At 45.0% G+C, this 21,443-nt stretch overlaps 1 protein-coding gene and 1 long non-coding RNA gene across 2 annotated transcripts in view; one reads left to right on the top strand and one right to left on the bottom strand.

Moving 5' to 3' along the window:
* lhfpl3 (LHFPL tetraspan subfamily member 3) overlaps nucleotides 1-21,443 on the top strand; it is a 41,333-nt gene that overhangs the window by 14,180 nt on the left and 5,710 nt on the right. The window lies entirely within an intron of this gene.
* Nucleotides 16,768-17,614, bottom strand: LOC125310522. Its single transcript, XR_007196310.1, has 3 exons — nucleotides 17,470-17,614; nucleotides 17,307-17,388; nucleotides 16,768-17,223 (listed from the first exon to the last, which is right to left on the bottom strand). It is a non-coding gene; the product is annotated as an uncharacterized LOC125310522 (long non-coding RNA).

Raw genomic sequence — 21,443 nt, 5'->3', positions numbered from 1 at the left:
GAATTACCCACATGGAATAGTGTGGCTGGTCACTAATGGCACATTCTATTTAGTTGACTGGCATGACATTCATCATGCTTCACTATGTGCACTGTGTTAGGTATTGTGTGTTGTTTGTTGTCACTGAGTCTGGAAAGACACTTATCCATTACATTTCACTATGGGGAAGGGTGTGCGACTGTGGTGGAGCCGTCACCATCTGACAAGCAGTCGACGCGGGTTTGATTCCTGAATCTGCCTTTGCGCTTTGGATAAAAGCATCTGCTGAATACCAGTCAACTTTAACTTAAACTTTTTCTTTTTTGTGATATAATAAGACAGGGTAAACAGGAACTGAGTAGGAAATAGAGGTAGAGAGAATGGGTCAGAGGAGATGACCTCAAGTTGGACTTGAACCTGTGTCCCTGTGGGCACTGAGCCTGCATATGCAATTGGACACAAACCGCACCACCAGAGCTGTATATAGAGAGAGTTTGACCAATTAGGGAATCGAATGGTCTGAGCTATCCTGTTATGCGATTGGTGGTCATGTGGTTGGTGGACCCATGTTAGATACCAACATTCATCAGATCCCAAAAATATAATAAATGGTTAAAAAAGAACAATAGCATATTCGCCCCATATTGTAAAGTCATCTGACGTTGGTCTCCAACACGATTTGAGTTGGCCAAACTCTTTCTATATACGGCTCCCCCCCCACCCGTGCATTATACCCTTATGATCAAATGTCAAATGCTAATCTGTAAAACAATAGGCTGGCTGTGGCTGGTTACGAGTTTAGCATCAGACCCAGGGGAATGGTTTAAAAAGAGAGATACTGACAGTCCCCGAAGGCGCCTCAGTCTCTTAGGACTGCTTGTACTGTCACGGTCCATATCACCCCCCTCCAGCATTTTGGAAATTATGCTAATCATTGATATATTAAGTAACAACTGCCCCGGGATCATTTTAGTAATTCAGCCTTTTATCAACAGTTTGTGGGTCAGTGAAGGCACATTAGAGGGGTATTTGGACTCTGGAAATTGTGTTCCTGACCTTGCCAGTCGACCTTTTCTCTGCTAGATAATGTAAAGTGTAAGGTGTCTTGACATGAGGTTGATGGTAAGAAGAATAGTGAATAGAGTTTGTGTGGCAACATTGTAGCATGAGGAGCTGTTGCTTTTTCAGCATACAGCTTTTTTTCTGTAATAATTATCGAAAAGTATTGAACTGTTTTGTGGAGAAAATCATCTCAGCATCATTTGAAGTTCGGCTTCGTCAGCAAAGACAGGGATCCCTGACTTGAAGTTATTTTAGATGCACACTATGCATTGAAGAAAGATGATGGACTATTACAGTGACTAGATCTACTGTCAGTTAGCAAGAAATGCATCTATCTGTGGGAGCTTTAAAGTGTGTAGGTTTGGCACGATAAATGGGGAGTGTGTTGAAGGCGGGACGCTGCATGGAGCTCAGAGGCTGAAGGGCTTTTTCCCAGTGTGCGGGCACTTTCCTCTCCCAGCCCTTAGGGGACGTCAATAAATTATGCACTGTTTGCCCCCATGCAAATGATCAGTGACAAATCCCCTCAGCCTGCAAAGTGCTTAAAGATCTGTGAGATCTGTTCTCCCAGTGAGTAATGTTCTGTCCATATCCCCCATCTCTGCACCCCCCCCCTGCACCCCCCACACACACACACACACAATAGTTTTGTGCTTAGTGAAGCTAGGTGGCCTCGTGCCAATTGAGACTTAGTTAAACATCCTTAGTAACCCCCCCCACACACACACACACACACACACACACTAACTGTGCCCACCCAAAATTCCCCTTGCAAACACCCCTGCCCCCCACCACACATGACTCACTAGTGAGGAGGACATTGATCAGATTGTTGTCGTACTACAAGACGACTCTCTCTCTCTGCTGGCTCTTACAAACGGTATTAGCCATTTGCATCATGTGACTAAAAATACCCCTGCACCATTAACACGCGGCATCCTTAATCTCCTTCTCCATCAGTGACCAGTACTTAATGCAGTGAGGCCTGTCTTTGCCTCTGATTTGTCAACTACTCCTATGGATTAAATCAAAGGGTTTTACTTATGTTATTTTCAGTGCGCGGCCACCATTGTTAGGGAATCAGATGCAGCGGTTGATTTAGCTGGAAAAGTTGCTGATAGGCGTTGTTAATAGGACGGCCAGGGACAGCCTCATTAGGGATTGATTGCCCTGGCTCTCTGAAGTTAATGTCATTAAGGTAGCAGGGAGAGAGCTGCTGCTGATTGCAGATGAGGGATTACGGGTCTAGGCCTACTCGTCTTCGGCCTAATCTCAAGAAGAGGAGTGCAAGACCCCGGTGTCTTTTTGACCTTCCCAGCCCCGCCTGATCCCCTCCAATCAAACTCTCACCTGTGCTTGGTATTTCAGAAGTGTACTTTCCATTTTCCACTTTCTAATGTAAAATTATTCAGTGATATAAGCTCAACTCCCCTCTTATATCAGGAGGCCGTAGTTCATTGGCTTTGAGGATATACGCATTGCGCTAACCGCTATCCCAGAATTGTTTCCAAAGCCTTTGAATCCGAGTGCAGAGAGGTTTGAAAGGTAAGTGTGGCTTCACGAACGCCCCTGAATGCGATTTAAAATGCTAATTGACAAAAGCCCCGGGAGGGCAGTGGTTCTTCTTGAAATGATTATGTACGGCAATTTTCAACGGAATCACCTTTATGTTGTGCAGTTAACGTATCAGGGGCGATGTGTGCAGCTGGGGGGCATGGTAAATAAATTAGAGAGGAGCAGCAGTGCCGACGCGAAAGCCTTTGAGCTTGTTTGCTGTGAATCCCCTGAGGGATAGCTGGCTTAAGTGGAAAGTGATAATACCGGTACATCAAGCTTAAAAAACAAATACAAATGCACACACACTCTCACTCTTCCTCTCTCTCTGTCTCTCTCTCTCACTCACTCACACACACACACACACACACACGCTGTCTTACTCTGTCTCACTCACACAGACACACACACACACACACACACACACACACACACACTCACACAAACTCTCAGTGCAAAAAGCGGCCTTGTCCTCAAAACAGCACAGAAACATTCAGGTGAACCTTTTTTTTTAATCCAACAAATTGGAAAGTACCAGTTTTCTGGTAGCAGGACAGGCTAATGTGAACCTCTGTGCTGGACACTCCTACATGGGCTCTCCGTTCCTGATTGTCATCATAGATATAGTGATAGCCTACAGTATAGGGACTTTGGTCACATGGAAGCCCCCATTGTGTTAGCTTCTTAATTACGAAACAAAGTAGGGCTAAGTTGAATTGTGTCTAATTAGAGCCTGGAGACTCGAGGCGAACAATCAGTGGCATTGTTCATCTTGATGACAAGGGCGAGGGAAAGTGAGGAGAAGACGAGCATCACTGCCCATGAGCGCTGTCCTCGTTTGGCCCTGATAAACCACATGCATAGTGTATGTACACACGGCCATAAGTGAAAAATAACAGACACATGCACACAAAACACGCACAACTCAACCGCTGTACATATGCTAAACTGTTTCATTCATTAGGTTTTTTTTTTAATTTCTTTACATAACACAATTTAACGCTAAACAGTGTTTAAAGGTGCTTTACAAAGCCTCATGCTAAACCCCTTGTCCAACCACATAGGTGACAACACTCATTCATGCTCACAAAGTCAAAGTCAACTGCACAGATCAGGCAAGCACACACACTCAAAGGTACACACACGAATCAGACACAGCGCAAATGCTCCCACGTTTACATATTGTGATTAGTGGGTTCAGGGGAGAAATCTAGTGTATATTTGACAATTGCTCTTTCATGCAGTAACCATATATCTTTTTTTAAATCCCTGCAATAAATGGGCTGCCTTATCTTTGCTCATTTGACAGCCGAAGCCCAGCCAGCCAGCCAGCCATTGTGCATTCGAGAGGAATAACCTGCCTTCGCCGTGCTGTTGCAAATGGGCTTGATTTGATTAAGGCACCAGAACAAAATAGAGTTTTTGCAGCTAAAATGGCAGCCATGGAGACAGAGGGTAGGAAGGGTTTGGGAGTGGGAGGAAGGGTGTGTGTGTGTGTGCATGGGGAGAGGTGTGAGAGAGTGAGTGTGGGGGATTTTCTGTGTGTGTGTGTGTGTCGGGGGTAGTGGGGGGCCTCAGATTGTCGTGCAGGAGAGGTTTGTAAGCGCAGGTATCGGGCACTTGCTGGAGAGTATAGATTTCCCATTTGTGTTTATCTCCAGCATCGGCCGAGTTACTGTCAGGGAGGACCAGTCAGCTGATTTATTCCCTCTCTCCTGAAGAGAGACAAGGGCACGGTGACCTATTAAAGAAGGCAGGGGGATTGCATAGAGAGTGTGTGTGTGTGTGTGTGTGTGTGTGTGTGTGTGTGTGTGTGTATGCGTGTGAAAGGCAGACTGTGTGAATGTGTGTGCGTATGTGTGCGGAGTGTATGTGTGTCTGTGTGTGTGTGCGTGAGAGAGTGAGCGAGAGATCAAAAGATACTATCTTGGTTCATCTTGTCATTTATCAGGTTGAACTCAGTGGCAGGTTGAGCAGGCTTGGACCCTACGGACCTTGCGGCCCGGGCGAGTGACACGTCCTTGGTCGCCCTGACCGCCTGCCCGCCCGCCTGCCCGTTTGCGGAGCGCCAGAGTCCAACCCCTGCCACTCGATTTTGCCTGTTTGAAAAACACCAGACATCAAAGAGGCGAGGACATTGGTCGTGTCGTTTGATCCGGCACCTGTGAGGACAGGCGCTCTCCTCGTCTTCCCCTTGGCTGTGGAGATGGAACTGTGCGGCTCGTTAGGGCAGTCGGGGATCAAAGGGAGTGGAGTGTCATGCTGTAAAGGTCCTCGATCCCCTCGTCCCTCGCCCCCCTCTCATAACCCCTAGGGACTGAGGTGTTTCTCTGAGGCGGAAAAAAATCCATCATGTTTGCCATTTGAGCTTGATCTGCATCTGAGGACACACACACACACACACATGGAAACACATACGTGGGCATACACACACACACACACACACACACACACACACATATACATAAATGATACATAAAATGACACAATCCTTTGCGTCCATGACACGCATGCATGAATGCCTCTTCCTCCTCCCCTCACTTACTTATGGATGTCTCTGTTCCTCCTGCGAGCGAACACGAACACGCCATGCCCTTCAGGTCAGTCAGCAGCCAGATCAATCCATAATAATGGATGCCGTTGGCCTGGGCACAGAGCCGTGCGGACATCAGCAGTCACATCACAGAGGCCCCGGAATAAATCACCCTTCCAGCCGGAGCATGGCTGAGGCCCTGGGAGGAGAGAGGAATGGAGAGAGTGATAGAGAGAGCAAGAGAGAGAGAGAGAATGAATGAGTGGATGAGCCATCCGGAGATTTAAATGCCTCTTTGACCCCTGAGGGAAGGATAACATGACATCTGTTGTCTCAGGTCAAGGATCTCTGGACCCACAGGAGAGTCCAGATGAATGGCTGGACTCAGGTTTGGTGTATGGGGTGATGGAGGCTGACTAACTGAAAGGGGTTGAATTAGAATTATAGGCCCCCCCTCTGTGGTGTGTGTTAGTGTGGTGGGTTGTGTGGTAGTGCGTAGTGTGTGATGGTGTGTTTGGTAGTGTGTGATGGTGTGTTTGGTAGTGTGTGATGGTGTGTGGTAGTGTATGGTGTATGTGGTAGTGCGTAGTGTGTGATGATGTGTGGTTTGTGATGGTGTGTGTGGTGGTGTGTGATGGTGTGTGGTTTGTGATGGTGTGTGTGGTAGTGTGTGATGGTGTGTGGTTTGTGATGGTGTGTGTGGTGGTGTGTGAATGTCCCAGGTGTGCAGAGGCATCACAGGGCTTCTCTTTGATAAAGCACAAGCCGGTGACAGGCGTTTGAAGTGATCCAGTGTTTGAGAGCCATGCCGTGATTGTCAGCCGGGAAAATCGACTGTCAACTGCATATGAGCAAGGACTTCTTCAGGACAACTCACCTGTGTGTGTGTGTTGCAGGGGGCATTTCCGTTTGCTAAATTGGGCATAGAGGCCATCGAGTCCTCCAAACAGTGAGATTTGCAGGAGAGGTCAGGTTAACGCCGCTGACAGATTGGAGTGAGGATGTAGGGTGCACAGCGTGTGTCAAACTCACAGCAGGCGTTGAGCTTTCATTCCACTCTCAGTAGATGCAAGATGGGGAGGGGGGGTGACCTGTTTATTTGGTTTTTCAGATCATTTGGTTGTGTTGCCTAGCAGAGAGAGCAGGTGGGGAGGGGGAGAGAGGTTGCTGTGGCAACAGTGGTCCTCTCACACCCCTGAAACAACCCTCCACCCCCCATCTCTTCGGTGTGGACATACACATGTAAACACACGCACACACTGTATCTCAAACAAGCACACATGCACACACACCACATGCACCAGGTGCATTTTTCTCTCACTTTCTGTCTTTGTCACATTGTGTGCATGTGTGTGTGTAAAAGAGAAAGCGAGAGAGAGAATTGGGGTGGTGGTGGTGGTGGAGTGGGTGCAATCAGCGGGCATGTTGTCAGGGCAATCTCGTCCCATCAGGTGGATGCACCAGCAGATAGAACTCTCACACCCTCAGGTTCATAAGAGTCAGAGGCCTGTCTCCACGGCAACCTGCCAATCCCCACCACCAGGGCATCACACATCATCCTCTCACCTCACCATGGCACAAGACCCCAGAATAATGACCAGGTTATGCCAAGCATGTTCCCTAGACCCCCTAGCAGCTAGAAATCCTTTCCCCTCTAACATCCCTCTGGTCTGTTTGTGCCCAATGGCCAGGCTATGCCAAGCATGGGGTGGCACCTGATGAGGTGGCACTGTTCCTCCTGTGGCACCTGTTGTTTTTCAGTCACTGATGAGGCCAAGCTGGGGGCACACATCTTCGGACACACACACACACACACACACACACACACACCATTTCATCACTGATATCTCCATCAGCCCTGCACAGTCTCAGTCAGCCAACAAAACCCCCTCTGCTTCCAAACAATCATTTAAAAGAATATTCAAATCCACCAGCATTCATAAATGCTGCTGTGTTGAATAGCTTTGTCCTAATTGACAGCTATTTCACTGATCCTCATCTGTCAGGATGCTTAAACGATTAACTCGGTTATGGATTTAAGTACACAGCATGCTCCCTAGGAATGGCTTGTCTTTAGCAAACCCCTAAAATTCCCTTACACATCTGTCAACTGAGAGTTGTTGTGATCGGGTGTGTGTGTGTGTGTGTGTGTCAAATGAATATTTGTCTCAAGTCTCTGGGACGTCTCCATGCCCCAGTCAGTAGTTCTGTGTGTGCCTGCCAAAATAAACAAAACAACAAAAAGCAAAACAGACTTGGTGTCGGCTAAAAAGAGTAGTAGATAACAATGTCTCCCCTTCCCGCATCCCAGATCTGAGGAATATTAAAACAATCCCATCACAGACCACTTCAAAAGTCTCTTCCTTCGCTCCAAGAGGGGGAGAAGAAAAGATGACACCTGTATTACATTCAAAGGGGCTGCCTAACTAGTCAGGGGGCTGTCAGCGCACCTGAAGAAGTAGAGGAACCAGATAAAGGGGACTCATCTTGGAATATCAATGAGGCGCACTAATGACACTCCACTGCATTGAGAACACATCACTCTCTCTCTCTCTCTCTCTCTCTCTCACTCTCACTCTCTCTCTCTCTGTCCTGTACATGAAAACTACAGGTACTGTAATGCTTTTATGGAGGACTTTGTGTTGCATACAAATGTGTTCTTGCATTCAGAGTCTGTAAACAGGACCCCCCCCCCCCATCTCCCCACTCCTTTCTTCTGGCTATTTCTCAGCAAAGATTACTGGAGCCCTACTGGGAAAGAGGAAATTGCTTTCTTATGGTTCTTGCATGTGGTGAACAACGGTACTGGTTGGCGTCCAAAGTGCCCAAGCACCACGGTTTGGACTGTTGTCAGAACAATGGCCCAGATCTCTCTCTCTCTCTCTCTCTCTCTCTCTCTCTCTGGCTCTGAGGATGCGCTCACAGCTCGTACACGTGTTGTGTTGTGTTGTCGTAGAGGTGTGGAGTCTCCGGCTCTCCTTTGGCAGATGGAGCCATGTGCTCTACAGGGCTGCTGGCCTGGCCTTGTAATTAATAGGGAACACCTGTTCGCCATCACCTCCACTGCCTCTCAACCCACCTGCTTCACTGTGGCGTGTGTGTGTGTGTGTGTGTGTCAAATGAATATTTGTCTCAAGTCTCTGGGAATTTCCATGCCCCAGTCAGTAGTTCTGTGTGTGCCTGCCAAAATAAACAAAACAACAAAAAGCAAAACAGACTTGGTGTCGGGCTAAAAGAGTAGTAGATAACAATGTCTCCCCTTCCCGCATCCCAGATCTGAGGAATATTAAAACAATCCCATCACAGACCACTTCAAAAGTCTCTTCCTTCGCTCCAAGAGGGGAGAAGAAAGATGACACCTGTATTACATTCAAAGGGGCTGCCTAACTAGTCAGGGGCTGTCAGCCGCACCTGAAGAAGTAGAGGAACCAGATAAAGGGGACTCATCTTGGAATATCAATGAGGCGCACTAATGACACTCCACTGCATTGAGAACACATCACTCTCTCTCTCTCTCTCTCTCTCTCACTCTCACTCTCTCTCTCTCTGTCCTGTACATGAAAACTACAGGTACTGTAATGCTTTTATGGAGGACTTTGTGTTGCACACAAATGTGTTCTTGCATTCAGAGTCTGTAAACAGGACCCCCATCTCCCCTCCTTTCTTCTGGCTATTTCTCAGCAAAGATTACTGAGCCCTACTGGGAAAGAGGAAATTGCTTTCTTATGGTTCTTGCATGTGGTGAACAACGGTACTGGTTGGTGTCCAAAGTGCCAAAGCACCACGGTTTGGACTGTTGTCAGAACAATGGCCCAGATCTCTCTCTCTCTGGCTCTGAGGATCTCTCTCCACAGCTCGTACACGGTTGTGTTGTGCGTGTTGTGTTGTGTTGTCGTGAGAGGTGTGGAGTCTCCGGCCTCCTTTGGCAGATGGAGCCATGTGCTCTACAGGGCTGCTGGCCTGGCCTTGTAATTAATAGGGAACACCTGTTCGCCATCACCTCCACTGCCTCTCAACCCACCTGCTTCACGTGTGTGTGTGTGTGTGTGTGTGTGTGTGTGGGTGTGTGTGATTGCTGAAAAATGAAAGGGCTTGAAGATGATGTTGGTCAGTTATTGGTGGAGTTCTGGCCTGGGCTTAGGAAATGATCTGCCTTTGTGTGTGTGTGTGTGTGTGTGTGTGTGTGTGTGTGTGTATGCATGTGTGCCTCCAAGCATATCTTGATATTAAGCAACACACAGGCAGGGCACTCCCTTGTTTTTACCGGAGTTAGTACTCCTGCTTCACAGACAGCCCAGCGAGGCAGCTGGTCTTGAAAGCTGGAGTCGGTTGTGTGGCGGCCATTCATAATTCCACCCCTCCGACCAGCTGATGAGAGGAAGGCAGTTGCCATGACGATGCATCTGCCTCCAGCTTGCCACGCACGCCAATCTTCCACAGCTGACTGCTGAGTACATGGTTACTGCTGCACGGTAACCTCGCCATGACAACAGCATCCATCCGTCTACAGCAGGCGCCTGTTCTCTCAGCTCATGTTTTTGCCTCTTTTTTTTTTTTTTTTTTTTTTACATCGGGAGCTCTAATGTAAAATAGATTTGCCCTAAAAAAAATCATCCAGAGTGATGACGCATCGAAGAGTTAATAAGCATTAAGAGTTAAATTCTCCTTACATTGCCACTGCTGTGGCTGACAACTGCTCTTAATTAGTGTTTGCAGAGATGCAGAGATACTGGATGTCACAGACGTAAGTGCAGTGCATTCTACATCCAGCAGAGATGAATGAATCTCCCCTTCTGTATACAGTGGAGGACGCACTGACTGCACATTAATACCCCTCTGTACTGTTCAATCATTTTGCCTATTCAGAGTCATTACGATCTCTTTTGTGGAAGAGTGTGGCACTAAAAGTGATAACAGACGGAAGTACTGGTTACTCAGCAGTCTGTGGTTTTTAGAGGCACTGCTCTGTCGTTTAGTTGCTAACATCACACAGCTGACTGCTGAGGTAAGCACGTGATGAATTTTCTCTCCAGATGGACCGAGGGAGGTGGTGGTGGGGTGATAGTATATTTTTACTACCATATTTCTCTTAAGACTCAATCAGGACGATGCAAGATCAGGATCCAGGCTTTATTCTTTTCAATGAGGGTCCAGTGGCCCTCAAGGGAGAGAAGTACATGTTTGTTTCACCCCATCATGGATTTCACCAGATTCTCAGTATTCTCTGACTTCTCTGACTATACAGAAACAGTCTACCATATTTAAAGTTACACACATAGAGAAGGAGTGACCTCTAGGTCCAACCCAGTTTGAATATGCAATAGAAAGGGAGGATGAGGATTAGGCCTTCATCAGGTCTGGTCAGCTTCTATTGTCTTTTAATTAAAATTACCCCCTTTCCTGGGAAGTCCTCCAGAGGCCTGGACACATGCTGTTCTACAAACATTAACATTTCACACCTGGTGATAGGCAAAAGGCCTCTAGACAAGCTTTCATTGAATTCAAGGTTAAACAAAGGATGCTTGCATACAGACCAAAGACACACACAGGGTACACATGGGTACAAAAATCACAGATGACCATAAGAAGTACGCAGTATGTACATTTACAGAAATGAGGCTGATTCACAACACTTTCAGGGGGGGGGGTGATGTAGGGGGTGCAGGTTGGGAGACGTGATGAAGTGCTAATAACGTCACAAGTCCCTGATCCAGACTGCAGGCAGGAGTCGCCACGCCGTCTCTCCCTCCCACTATGCCGCAACCTCCGCCGGGTTGTAAATCTGATCCTCAGTCAGTTTTATGGAGGCGTTGTCACACAGGGGCCGTCTCGAAACACCCCTGCGACTCCCAGGACACGGAGGGGCATAGACCTCTCTCTCACACACACACACACACACACAGCAGGCATTCACCTTTCATGTCACTGCAGTGTACAAGGATCAGCTTTCAACCATAGCAATGAATTATGTACTACACTGCCTGCATTTATTGATTTTAATGGTTATTTGCCATTGGTTAGTACTTCACTTAAAGCAACACCAAAGAACTTTTCCTCCGTCGCATGCCCTATTTGTTTATCCAGCACCAGCTTTGCCAGCAAATAACAATGTCCACAGACAAGGTATAATATGTTGCATGATTTTATGATAGTACGATGTATTGCGACAAATTTGTAGTTTCTCATGTAGTTTCCCATCGAACTACAGAACCGCTACCCGATCCGGCAAACTTACATAGTGCGGTTATAGCCGATAGAGGGCCGAGAAGCGAATGCAGAAAGTGCCGTTCACCCTGTTACGAGTTGATGAACCACTGAAACGATTTTGGAAACAAAAAGGTAATATTATTTATATAGGTACAAAAAACTCTTTGGTGTTGCTTTAAATGGAGGGTTTGCATCGGAGCGCCTATTCATTCACTAAAATAGTCTGCAGAGATGCTACTGTTGTGATTGTTGTTATGTGTCTATATGCATTCAGCATTCAATATCATCAGCTTCATTCTGGCTATTCTACCCTCCTCTCAGTTTATTTTCCTCAGCTCTCCATTTTGTGCTCTCCCAGGAAAACAACAGAAACACACACAAACACCCTCCAACAAAGCCCACCCCGCTAGGCAGTGCTGATCCGCTGATCGATAATGGCCTCACACCGACAGCCACTCGGCATTCTCAACCACGCTTTCCTCTCCGCTCCGCTCCCCTCCTCCTCCTCCTCCTCCTCTCCTTCATCCTCCTCCCTCTCTTGCTCCCTACTTTCCACCTCCAAACATCTCTGTCTCGCTTTGGCTCTTTCTCTCTCTGACTGCCATTCACGTTCATCTCTCCCAGAAGGATTCTCCCGCGTCTCACAAGATTGACTTCACCCACAGTATTCTGAGCATAAACAATTGAGACAGGCCTTTCTATTTCTCACCCCCCACCCCTCCACTGCCTATCTCCCCCCTCTCCCGCCTTGCTTACCTGTGAATACCTCCTCTCTCCTTATCTGCCGTGCTATCGTTCAATTCTAATCTGTAAAAAGACATGTAAAATATGTGCCGTTGAGCGGGTGGCTGCTGTCTTCAGTGTGCATTATAAAGGCAGCTGGCCCCACACTGGCCCGTGGACAAAGAGACAGACGGACAGGGGGAAAGAAAGGGCTCCTGTTTACAGCGGTGTCAAGGCAACCGGATTCAGCACCACTGGAAAGGAACAGCTCCCAGCCACAGTGGGTTTGGTATGCATGCCCATGGGCTGAATTTTAGCACCTCCACGGCTGGACAGCGACTTTCTGTTTTCCAAACCACAGAGAGAGAGAGACCTTTTATTGTGTGGTTTATTTGTAAACTGGGTTTAGGAGAGATACTTGTGTACATTTGCTTTTATGTCTGGAAAATAAATAGACAATAAAATAGTAATAAGTGAAAATCACAAATTAAGCGTTTAAAAGTTAATTAAAGTGAAAGACAAGAAGAGATAAAAGAGCAAGAAAAATATAAAGAAAAAAGAAAAATTTTAACGGATCCATCTCTCTCACATACAGTTGTTATTATTATACATACACACAGATTCTATTTTGTAGGCTCATTGAATTTGTTATATTGTAATTGCAATTTATTCAGCATACTATAGGAACCGTAATGTGTGTGGGTGTAAGAGAGTGGGTGGTGTTGGGAGGAACATTGTCATTGGTGACATAATTAAAGTATAGGGTTAATGCAAGGAAAATGCAAAGGAGCACAGGTGTGTGTGTGTGTGTGTGAGAGAGAGAGGCTTTAAAGTTGGTTACTTCTTTTCAAGAGTTCTTATGCCAGGTTAACTCTTGTGCTTGGAGAGATTGGGCCAGTTTTGCTGCTGCCAAAAACAGATTTGGTGTGATCGAGTCTTGTCTCAAATGTGGGGTGTGATGTTGGTCAGATAGACTTCTGTAGTGGAAGAGATTTGGCCAGGTTGACTTCTGTATTGAGAGAGATTTGGTCAGGTACAGGAAAAGATTGGTGCAGGCTGACTTCCATAGTGGGGAGAGATAGGTCCAGTTTGACTCCATTAGTCTTTGAGATTTGACTCCCATAGTGGGAGGGATTCGTCTGATTTGATCGCCATGCACCTCCCACCTGCTGGGAAGTCTCACAAACAGCTATCAACTGAGAAGCCTCTTATGAAAGCAAGAGGGGGGAGACACAACAGAGGGAGGGAGAGAGATTGCAAAGAGGTCTTTATGTGTGTGTACATGTATGTGTGAGTGTGTGTCTATTGGTTTCAAATATACCATTGTTTGTGTTGTATTACCACTTCATGTTCCTAGCCAGGGTCCCAAAAACACTGATTTATCTGAGAACCAAGACTATGGGCTGAATAAGCTGCCTTTGATCTTGCAGAATTCTACCTCACAGTGCACACACACACACACACACACATACGCATACGCATGAACTAGTTACATAATGATGGCCATGCATGTTTAATGTCTGGATGTTAGGACCCGTAAAATGAAAACTGCAATGCCCTGCAGTAAAAAAAGAACAACAGAAGAATGTGTGATATTTTTATTTGCATCCGTCTTGTTTCAGAAATGAATTTCATCTTCTCACCCAAGCACACAGACGTGCTCCCTGACCAAAAAAAATAAATAAATCAATTCTCACTCAGTTAGCGTTCAAATGCGGGTGGTTTAATGTCAAATATCACCTCTTATGCAATTATCACGATGAAAAACATTGCTGTGGTCCCAGTTCTTGTGTTACACTAGTGTGTGTGAACATATTGTTTATTTGAGGTGGAAACAATCTCTTGACAGAAAAGGTTGCTGTAGCCAGACGTGTGTGTGTGGGTGTGTGTTTCTGTGTGTGTTTGTGGGTTGGTTGGTGTGTGTGTGTGTGTGTGTGTATCCAGACTAGAGCCAGGTGTGGCACGCCGCATTATCTAAATCTTTCAATCGTTCAGGCGGTGAGGAAAAAGGCGCTGAGTCCGTTCCACCATCTGACCCTGGATGGCTGCTGTGTGTAGGGGAGACGACAGCACAGAGATTTGGCTGATGTTTCATTATCTCCGTCTTTGGCATCTCCCTCTCCTCCTCTCACTCCTTTTTCTATCACAGAGAGAGGAAGTGGAATGATAAATGCGTTTCATAATTGATGATCAGCACAATGTTTGTGTGTGTGCTGCGAGCGCCTCTCTCTTTCTCTCTCTCTCTCTCTCTCTCTCTCTCATCTAGCTGCTTTTCGACTTTTGATGCTCAGCTGCAGCCACCACAGAGAAAAGCGGGGGATAGAGTAAAGATATAAAAGAGCAAGAAAAAGGGGGAAGAGAGAAAGCAGCAAGAGAGAAAGAAAGATTGAGCCTGACAGGGTGAGAAAGAAGACAGCACTGAGACAATGTGTATTGGAGAGAGATAGCAAGTCGAGAGATAGATAGATAGCGAGAGGGGGAGAGTGATGGAGTCACAGAAGAAAAATAGATTGGACTTGTTCCTGTGGCTTTGTGATGTAAATAATCATGGCCTTTTGACAAAAGGACTTGTTCCTGTGGCTTTGTGATGTAAATAATCATGGCCTCTTGACAAAAGAGCCTGCATTCACAGAGCTGTGGTGTTGGTCGGTGGGGAGAAGCCATTTGTAAAAGCTTGAGTCTTTTCATGATATCCCTTTGGTATGGTGTTTTCTCTAAGTGCCTGTGTAAGCGGTAAGACGACCCCCCCACCCCCCTGCCCCACACAGGATTAGTAGGGGCAATTGTGTTACTTGCTGTCATGCATTTTATGACTGTTATTATCACTCTAATCATGATTAATGATTCTGCCCTGTTGGACTGAAAAGAGATTGGATCTGAGAAAAAAAACAAGAGAGAGAGAGAGAGAGAGAGAGAGGGAGGGAGGGAGAGAGGGAGGGAGGGGAGAGGAGAGAGGGAGAGAGAAAGTGCAGGAACCCAGCAGGGGTCCCCTGAGTCACTGTTGCTCCTACAGTTATTCGTTTGCTCTCTCCATTCATCTTCTGTAGTCTATATGTCTTAACCTCCGCCCACTCCTTCCCTCCTTTCATCTCTCTCTCTCTGAGTGGGTGTGGCGTTTGTGAGTGCGGGAGCGTTTGAACACTGTTGGTTTGGTGTGAGTGTTTTCTCTCTACCTTTCTATCCTTTCTTTTTTTTTCTCCTTTTTTTTGTTTTGTTTCATGGTTTAATTTTTTCCCTTACTTTTGTATTTGTTAGTGTTTTTTCTCAGTTATTTTCGCTTAGGGTGTTTTTACACCCAGCGCAGCGTGTATCCCTTTGTTTAGGAAGCAATGGCGTTTGAAAACTTAAGTCGGCGGCATGCAATTAAAATTGCTGCAAGCGCTGATATTTCAGTTGAGGAATGCGGTTTAGAAGTAGGTAATGTTGTAGGTCATGATAGTGTTGTATCAGCTTCAAGGATGAATGGATCCGTTGTCCTTTTTCTGGACAGTGTTGACAAAGTGAATACGCTTGTAACTCAGGGTGTTGTTATCAAAGACACTTTTTTAAATGTTCTTCCACTGGTGACCCCTGCTAAACGTATAACATTGTCAAATGTACCACCGTTTATAAAAGATGAAATTTTGGAACGTGAATTGGCAAGGTTTGGACAAATTATATCAATTAAGAAAGTTCCCCTTGGTTGTAAATCTCCGCTTTTGAAACATGTCGTGTCTTTTAGGAGGCATGTTTATATGATTTTGAAAGACTATTCAAGCGAACTTAATGTGGCTTTTAAGTTCAAAATTGACAAATTTGACTACGTTGTTTTTGCTACAACTGAGTCAATGAAATGTTTTGGGTGTGGGAAGGAAGGCCATCTTATTCGGTCTTGTCCAGAGAAAAAGATACCTGCGGCCCAAAACGCGCCGGTTAACGGAGAAAGAGAATGTGTCGGTGATCATAGCAGAGGTGCAGGAGGAGATAAAGAGACTGGGCCGGTTAATGGAGAAGGAAACAAAGTTAATGGTGAGCATAACGAAGGAGATAAGGAGACTGAACCGTCCAGCGACCCGGTGGTTGCGAGCACCGACAGCTTACCGGTAGGTAAAGATAATATATCTAATGCTGGTGGGAATGAGGAGAATAGCGAAAACGCACAATCAAGTAATGATAACACAAATGATATGACTGTTATGATGGAAATGTGACCAGGGAAACTGGGAAATGTACCCTACTCAATTATAACACCTTAAAACACAAGTTCTTATATGGACAGAGAGAGCAGAGACCCAATTCTCAAGTTCATGCAAAGTTTTATTAATGTTTTTGGAAGCAAATCAACTGCTGGAAGGGAAATAGTTAGTAAAATATATATGTATTTTATTAGATGTCACTAAATTTAGTTCATTAAATAGGTAGTTTACAATCAAGCACAATCACAACAGTTTACAGTCCAATATAAATATGCATGTAGGCTATCTTGTGTAAAAAAGGGACAAGAAATACTGTACCAGCTGGGAAAGTATGTCAGGTGGGCCACTGGAGGGAGGGAAAGCACCCAGAAGAGACACCAATTTACCTGTGCAAAAATAGTCACGCACACGCCGATAGCCACACTCACAGCAAAGGGTGGTGCAAACACGCAGTTAAGAGTGTACACAAACACGCTATAAGGAAACACACTAAGCATGCAGGTGACCAATAAGGAGGAGCAAAGAGTACCTAACCACCAGTGGGCCCGACCGATCCCCAGCTGTGGCGATATACAGCCACTAAGGGTGATGCTGATGCAGCTTAATTGTATCTACGAGACGAACACAGTTGGTCACAAACAAAACAAACAATAAAATGATCCGAGACGCAGACAAACTTCCCCCCCTCAAAGCACACGGACATGCAGGCGTAACGAGACAGATCACCCGCAATCAGCCAGCCCAGACAGCCGCGTCTGTGTGCGAGATATAGTACACGTAAACAAAACAAATTGTAGAAATCATAAATAAAATACAAGGCAAAACAGCAATGGCAATAGGTAGCTCTTCCTGAAGGCAAACAGAGTAGCATTAGCATTACATTTGAACAGCAACAGATACGCAATGCAACCCATGACAGTACATGCTGGTATTACCTTGCATCCACGCTAAACTGAGTGCCAATTCGACCAGTCGTAGTGCAGAACCCACCTGTTAACCATTCCCAGAATATAATATTAAAACTAGCACACACACTGAATCATCTAGTCAAAATTCAAAGAATTAAAACGCACCTTATCAGCAGACCGAGGGGCTTAGGACAAGGGAGGAATGTGGCCGAGTGTTCGCTGGGAGCTCACCGTCAAAAACTGCAATCTAATGAGTGAATGCATAAATGTGAATTAAGGGGGCATTAATACGAGCGTCTGCTGGACACCAAAATAAACCCTGGCTTACCTTCCTTGCAGCGACCGGGGGGTTATATTCCGAAAGAGCCGAGCAACACAGCACCATCCAAATGCTGCTACATATAGCGATTTAAGGCCTAGGCTAAATGAGGAAGTGATTTACGCCATGTGATGTAAATTATGGGGCCGGCCCATGTAATCAATTGGGGGCGTAGTCCCTGGCTACAGAAAAAATAACGAATGACTTGATGGATGGCAAAGACAGAATCACAGCTCAGGATGCAGAGCCAGTTTTGTGCGCTAATGAGTTAATGGAGACGGATGATAAGGTATTCAAAGCTCCACTTGTCAAAAGAAAGAAACCTGGTGGTAGGCGTTCTCCTAGGGGCGCAAAAAAGGTTGCTAGTGCGTCTACTACGGAGAACATAATTGATGACATGGTTGCTAGGAATGCTGACACAGAGAATGATTCGTCAGACTCTCTATCGTGTTCTCCCTCTCCTAGCGGAGCCGGAGTATATACATTGAACATGATCAAAAGTTTTCTTGACTCCACAAAGAATGCTAGAGGGGTTCGAGTGGAAGACCATTTTCCAGATGCAAAGGGTTTTGTGAGATCAGTTCAGCACTTAAGGAGTTTAGGAAGTTTCACTGATCAAGAGGTTCATAGACTAAGGAAATTTCTGACCAACTTAAATCAACAAATCGATGATAGTGACAGTGAGACCGCATAACTCTTTTTCTGTTTTTGTTCTTTTTGTTTATTGATTTGTTTTCACGCTCTCTTCTATCAATGAGTAATTTTAAAATAGCAACTTTAAACATCAATGGTGCAAGGGACCCGAGGAAAAGAGTACAGCTTTTTGAATTGTTAAAACAAAAGCATATTGATGTTATGTTTATTCAAGAAACACATAGTGATGATATGAATGCTGCTGAATGGGTTAGAGAATGGGAAGGTAAAACTTTTCTCAGCCATAAAACTTCTGTGAGTGGAGGAGTAGGTTTGCTCTTCTCTAGAAGTTTTGTTCCTTCGTCTTATGCTGTTGAGAGTATAGAGGGACGACTCTTAAAAATCAGAGCAGTTTTTGAGCATAATGTTTTTGTTTTTGTGTGTGTTTATGCACCTTCATCTGGGGTTGATCGGATGTTGTTTTTTGACCAATTATGTAATGCATTGAATAATTGTAACAAAGATGAATATTTAGTAATAGCAGGGGATTTTAATTGTACCGAGACAAATCTTGATAGGAATCATCTTGAGCCACATAGTGCTTCACGTAGAAAACTTGTTGAGATGATTAACAAACATGAACTAAGTGATATCTGGAGGAATTTCAATAACCAAAGACAGTATACATGGGCACATGCTAGGGGTAATGTTTTGTCTCTGGCTAGGCTTGATAGAGTGTACAGTTTTAAGCATCATCGTAATATTTTTCAGAATTGTAATATTATTCCAGTTACATTGTCTGACCACAGCATGGTGCAAAGTGTAATTGGCATGAGACATATAAAGCCAATGAGTGCATATTGGCACTTAAATACAACTCTACTGAGTGACACACATTTTAAAGATGTTTTTATTTTTTTTTGGAATGATTTTAGAAAAACAAAGTCCTCATTTAAGTCTTTACAACAATGGTGGGATTTTGGAAAAATTCATATTAAACAGCTGTGTCAGCAATATACTTGCAACGTCACAAATGACATAATCAGATCTATGGATAGCCTGGAGATGGAAATTGTGGAACTTCAGGATTTAGCTGAATCCACGGGAAATTGCATGCATACTGAGGCAGCAAAGACCAAAAAAGTGGCATTGGCTGATCTGCTGGGCATAAGGGCACAAGGTGCGTTGGTCAGATCTCGCTATCAGAATGTAGCACAGATGGATGCTCCTTCCAAATTTTTCTTCAGTCTTGAGCGGAAAAATGGCCAGAGAAGATGCATGCATGCTCTTCTTTCTGAATCAGGGGGTCTATCTGTAGATCCTGCTGAGATGCGAAAAATTGCCGTCAGTTTCTATGCAAATTTGTACACTAGTGAATACATTGAAAAACTGGACATGGAAAGGGAGTTCCTTGATGATCTCCCCAAGGTCTCAGAGGAATCTGCCATAGAATTAGAGGCAGCACTATCCCTGGAAGAACTGACTGGCGCTCTTCAGGGCATGGAGTGTGGGAAAGCGCCTGGGTTTGATGGTCTCCCCATAGAATTTTACAGGTGCTTCTGGCCTGTGCTTGGGGAGGACCTGCTAGAAGTGTTAAATGACAGCATTTCCAAAGGTCAGCTACCCACATCCTGCAAAAGAGCTGTTTTAACTTTGCTTCCCAAGAAAGGCAACTTGCAAGATATTAAGAATTGGAGACCAGTTGCGCTGCTGAGCAGCGATTACAAACTATTTTCAAAAAGTCTGGCCATTAGATTGAAGAAAGTGGTGGGACAGGTCATTCATTCTGATCAGGCCTATTGTGTGCCAAACAGATCAATCTTTGACAATATTACCTTAATCCGGGATTTTTTGGAACTCTCAAGGCAATTGGGATTTGACGCTGGTCTACTTTCCTTAGATCAAGAGAAGGCATTTGATCGTGTTGAACATGAATACTTATGGAAAACTCTGTCAGCTTTCGGGTTCAGCTCAGGTCTAATCGCCAAGATCAAGGTCCTGTATTGTGACGCTGAAAGCATATTAAAAATAAATGGTGGTTTATGCTCTCCATTCAAGGTCCAAAGGGGAATAAGACAGGGCTGTGCTCTTTCGGGGATGCTGTACTCTCTGGCAATTGAACCTCTTTTACACAAGCTTAGAAAATGTATTTCTGGTTTTAGTGTACCACATTCCAATTGTTGTGTGTTATTGTCTGCAAATGCTGATGATGTGGTCATAATTGTTAAAAATCAAAAAGATATTGAAAATCTCATTAATACTGTTGAAGATTATGGTCAAATCTCTTCAGCAAAAATTAACTGGAACAAAAGTGAAGCCCTACTAATAGGAAAATGGGACAAGGGGGAGAGACTTTCTTTTCCTCTAGGCTTAAGTGTGGTAACCGGAGGTTTTAAATATCTTGGGGTGTTTCTAGGAGACAAACAAATACAGTTAAGAAACTGGGATGGTACCCTTGAGAAAATTAAAGGGCGCCTTAATAGATGGTCCTGGTTACTTCCACAGATGTCCTATCGGGGGCGTATTTTAATCTGTAATAATTTGGTGGCATCTTCTTTGTGGCATCGTCTTATGTGTATTGACCCTCCGCCAGACCTGCTTTCCAGCATACAAGCATTAATAGTGGACAAGTTACACTGGGTACCTCAAAGTGTTTTGTTTTTACCTAAGGAGGAAGGGGGACAAGGCCTAGTTCACCTGGCAAGCAGAGTTGCTGCTTTTCGCCTCCAGTTCCTACAGAGGCTACTGTATGGACCAAAAGATTTGGTGTGGAGACCCCTGGCCTGTACATTATTGCGGAGGCTAGGGGGGCTGGATTTGGATCTGTCTCTATTTCTAATGGACCCTAGGAAGCTTTCTCTCCAGAAACTACCTTGTTTTTACTGTGGACTTTTTAAAGTGTTTTCTTTGTTTAATGTACATCGTGAAGGAAATTTTACCTCCCTTCACTGGCTCTTGAAGGAAGCGCTGATTAGAGGCGCACGCTTGGACATTTCAGCGGGAATTGCCCCTTCCTTGGACTATGTTTTAAACAATGGAGGAATACGAACTCTAAGAGATCTTGTATGTGTAGCAGGTCCAAGTGTTAGCAATGTGGGAAATGTGGCTACAGCTTTAAAAATAAGGTCTTTGCGTATTGTGACACAGTTGTTAGATAAAGTGAGGGGTGCTCTAACAGAAAGAGAAAGTGCTCTCTTACAGTCATTTCACAGTGAGGGATCAAGCTCCAGTTGTGAAGAGTCTTTCCCATTGTTAAGTCTCACACCTGATTATGCTGGGTGTGCTGGTAATTTATTGGATTTCACTGCTTTTAATTTAGAACTTACAGATGGGAAAGTTTTTTATAAAGC

This window comes from Alosa alosa, chromosome 17, assembly GCF_017589495.1.
Source record: "Alosa alosa isolate M-15738 ecotype Scorff River chromosome 17, AALO_Geno_1.1, whole genome shotgun sequence".
Lineage (NCBI taxonomy): Eukaryota > Metazoa > Chordata > Actinopteri > Clupeiformes > Clupeidae > Alosa > Alosa alosa.
The sequence above is the reverse complement of the archived record's forward strand: the minus strand, read 5'-3'. Positions and strand labels throughout refer to the sequence as shown.